The 4,598-nt window shown below is 34.4% G+C and overlaps 1 non-coding gene across 1 annotated transcript; it reads left to right on the forward strand.

Annotated features, from left to right (window-relative positions):
• The first annotated feature begins 531 nt into the window (after positions 1-531).
• On the forward strand, positions 532-638 carry LOC145561049 (small nucleolar RNA R71). Its single transcript, XR_014093632.1, has one exon. It is a non-coding gene; the product is annotated as a small nucleolar RNA R71 (small nucleolar RNA).
• The last annotated feature ends 3,960 nt before the right edge of the window (positions 639-4,598 follow it).

The following is a 4,598-nucleotide window of genomic DNA, read 5'->3' on the forward strand; positions in this document are numbered from 1 at the left end:
TAATATTTCTGCTGTTGTTGTTGTGGCGCTTGTGATTCTTGTGGTGGTGGATTTTGAACATTGGTACTCCGGTAGGAAAGGTACGGATGATTCCGGCACCTAGGATTGTAGGTGTTGGAGTATGGGTTGTTCTGCCTATAAGCTTGAAAGGCATTGACTTGCTCCACACAACTCCTGCAATATTGTTCCCAATGACATAAAATTCCACAATTTTCACAGAAAGCCTCATTAGCATTATTATTAATTGCAGAAACATTAGCTACATTTGCAGTACTAAGATTATCTAATTTCTGGCAGATAGAGGTTAATTGAGCTTGCAAAAAGGATACAGAGTCAACATTATGCTTCCCCTTGTTAGCAAAGCCTCTAGGATTCCCATATTGGGAATTATGTATCGCCATATCTTCGATAACTTGACGTGCATCATCAACATTAAGATTCATAAACCTCCCACTAGCTGCAGAATCCAAAATTATTCTAGATGAATTTCCAATCCCATTGTAAAAGGCTTGGATCTACTGCCATTATGTCAGATTATGGTGGGGGCATTCTTTTTGTAGGTCCTTGAACCTTTCCCAAGCCTCATATAAAGTTTCATCGGCTTCTTGGGCAAAGTTCTGAATTGCACTCCGTAGTATAGTTGTTCTCTCTGCAGGATAATATTTGTTATAAAAATTCAAAACAAGAGTTTCCCAGTCAGTTATACCAAGTGCAGTTCTATTTAATCCATTAAACCATAATTTTGCTTTTCCTGTTAAAGAAAAAGGAAGGAGAATCTCCCTGATTTGGTCTTGTGTGACCCCAGCTTGCTTGATGGTATTACAGTACTGACAGTAGTCTGCAATATGAAGATTTGGGTCTTCACCCTTAGCTCCACTAAATTGTTTCCTTTCTATCATCGTTATTAATTGTGGTTTAATCTCAAACTGTACTTCATCAAGAGCTGGAGTGGGAGTAATGTGTGGAAAATCTGTAAGCTTTGGTTGTGAATAATCACTAAGCTTCTGTGGAGCCGTCATCTCTGATTGTGGATCTGAAGATACCTCTGAATCGCTAGAATCAGTTGGAGGGTTTCAGTGATTATTATTATCACCAGAATCTGCCAGAATTTGCTTGTAAAGATTCTTCTGTCTATGGAAGGACCGTTCGATCTAAGGATCGAATGGGATGTAACTTAATCTGGAACACCTGGGCATAAACAAAGAACTAAAAGCAAATATGAGACTTGCCTCAAAGAACTAACGTTCTCTGAGACAAAAGAAATAACCTAGACTACAAAAATAATCAGAAATAAAAATAAAACCGTTTCCCCGGCAACGGCGCCAAATTTTGATAGGCTAAAGTCGTATCACCTAATCAAAAGTAATTCCTAAAACCACTAACTAATACTTCCTCCGTTTTCTTTTAGATGCAACACACACTTTTTCACGGTATTTAAGAAATGTGAGGTTCACATGATATAATACACTTTAAAATGGGATGAGTGGTTGTTAGGAGTGTAATTTAGTGGGCCATGTGCTTTAAATAAGGAAAATAGTATAGTTTTTCCCTAAAGTAACTTTCCTTTTATAGTGTGTTGCAAGTATTGTGACATTTCCTTTTTAGGGAAGTGTTGCAAGTAAAAGAAAACGGAGGAAGTAATAGATAGGGAAGTAGGGCCGAATCCACAGGGAAACTGGTGTTTCTGTTCCTAATTAATTCAAGCAATCTAAATTATAAAGTAACTGTTAATTCGGATGAAATACTACAAGAGGGGGGTGAATTGTAGTATGTTCCTAGTGCCTACTTTTCGCGGAATATAAAACTGATTGCTGTTAGGAACTTAGACAATGCAAAGCGAATTTTACGAGGAAACCATCCAGAGCCCAACTGGAAGTAAAACCTCGACCCTACCTTAGGGATTTCAAACACAAACCATTTCACTATAATAGGGCAAACACAGAGTTACAACCTATTAGACACGGACCTTTATTTCTAAAGTTCCTCACTGGACTTGCTACTTGATAGGACCCTAACCTACCCAATCTAAGTACCACACTTAGATTCACTCGTACCACCAAAGTACTACACGTACTGCCAAAGCACTAAATACTTGTACCACCTAAGTACAAGACTCACAGCTTCACCTAGAAGCTTACACATTGCACTCTTACAATTATAACGAGAATCCTCACGAACTCTCACACCCCAATACATAAAACACTCAAAACCCTTTTTCCCAATTACAAGCTCTCAAAGAATAACTCTAAATACATATCAATGAATAACGAGATAAAACTAATATACTGGACACTTCAAGATCTGTCTGGAACTTACTGGACAAACTGTAACTGGAACCTGACTGGAACTTCGACCTGGAGGTTTGACTTAGCTTCGTGGTGAAGGATGAAACCATTAAGCACGACCACTAAGCTTCATCAGCCTCAACTTTGAATGAATACATATGAGCATATTTATAGTACACCCAAATTATTCTTTTCGTAAAAGATAAGTTTTATTAAAAGATAGAAATAAAAGATATTTTCCAAAAATAAGTTTTCCAAAAATATATCTTTTGTTAAGAATATATTCTATCAATAATAATAAGATATATTTACCATAAAATCAAATTTTATCTAAATCTTATATTTTCGAAATATACTAATATATCTTTTAACAAAAGATATACTTACCATATCTTTTTACAAAAGATATACTTGCCATATCTTTTTATAAAACATACACTTACCATATCTTTTTACAAAAGATATATTTACCATATCTTTCAACAAAAGATGTACTTGCCATAAAATTAGATTTTATTTAAAACTTATTTTACTGAAAATATTTTCCAAAAATAACTTATCTTTTTCCAAAAGGGATTTATTAGAAAATAAATATTTTTATTCTGTAAAACCAAATCCCTAAAAGATATGCACGTATTAGGTAAATATTTATATCATTAAATTCGACCTGCGACCTTTAACGACGTGCAGACCTAAGTTCCGATTAGGTTCTGGAACTCTGACAGTCTCTGAGTTCCTGACAAGTCAGTAACTCTAATTTCATTGACTATCATGAGTTCACCTTGGTTCTTTAGACTTGTTCCAGACTGACTTTTATGTCCAACATACTTACATGAATCCTAGAGCGACATACTTCGATTTCTCCGTCTTCATGTTGTTTCTTTGAAACACTTGTTCTGGAATCTTGTAATATTGATGTATTCTATATCTCGGGGCAAGTTCCTGTTAGGGAACTTAGATAGTTCTTGTTAGAGAACTAAGTTCCTGTTAGGGAACTCTTCATGTACCTGTTAGGGAACATGCTCCGACTTTCGTGGGAAAGCCTGCCGAAAGTTCCTTCTGGATCTTGTTAGAGAATACCTTCAGGTTCCTTCGTGGTTTGGTTCTCATGGGAGAACCCGCTTTAGGTTCATTCATTCTCTCTTGTTCCTCTTGAAGTCTTCTATGTTCCAACCCATTGACTTCACCTAAGTCAGTTCCTGTCTTCACATAAACACTTAAGAGAAACATTAGATTGAAGTTTGGTTGTCATAAACAAACTTCAAGTGAGAGAACTAATTAAACTTAAAGCTTATGTAAATGTAAATACTCCTACACATATACAACTCATGTATGCATAGTGTACTTACCTTATGAAGCTAACATATGCAAACACCTATTTACATAGTTACCTTCATGGTTCTTTAGCCATCATCATGTTTATCAACCATAACACTCATCATTGTTCTTGTTTCTCTATTGTTTATCATATATTGCTCAGGTTCCTTATATATATATATGTAACTGCTTAGGTTCCTTGTATCCTGTTCCAAGTATAACTTGTTCTTTCTATGCACAACTTAACAAACACATTAGATAGATAATCATCATTAGTTTACAATCATCAAAACCTAATTACTCAACAGTAACCAATGTATTAATATGAATATAAAACTAAACTACGGAGATTTAGAGTAAAGAGAAAACAATGAATAAAAGGCTTAGGGCATAGGTTCACCAATAAATAATATTCCAGGGTAAAACATAATAATCAATTATCAATACATAAATTAATAAGATCATAAAGGGCTTTCGCTACGTATTACAATCACACAATTAATTTACCGGTATTAAATCTCATCACTCGAATCTCGACTTAACCATTTATAAATTAACTTGCCTATTGAAACTAGAACTAAACATCAATTCTCATCTCTCGAATCTCGAATCAATATTGTCAAACTCGTGCATTAAAGATTTGGCCTAATCTAGTCACAAAGCATTAAATCAATCAATAGGAAATTAATCTAGCATTGATAATTAACAACAATAAATTACCCCTTCATATTATTTATGGATCCCCACAAACCCTAGAAAAGAAACTACTCACACATAATTAAATCTAAAATAATCAAAGCAACAAAATAAAACATGATGAAAGAATTAAAATAAATAAATGAGATTAAAGTAGAAGAAATCGTTACCAAAGAAATCTGGAATTAAGAGTAGAGTTAAGAACAAAGTATTAGAGAGAGAAACTATTCTAAGTAGAGAGAGAAAGTCTAAGAGAAGAATTAAGAAAGAGTAAAAGAAGATACTAAACTCGCTTAACAG

The sequence above is a fragment of the Chenopodium album genome, chromosome 9 (assembly GCF_948465745.1).
Source record: "Chenopodium album chromosome 9, dcCheAlbu1.1, whole genome shotgun sequence".
Lineage (NCBI taxonomy): Eukaryota > Viridiplantae > Streptophyta > Magnoliopsida > Caryophyllales > Amaranthaceae > Chenopodium > Chenopodium album.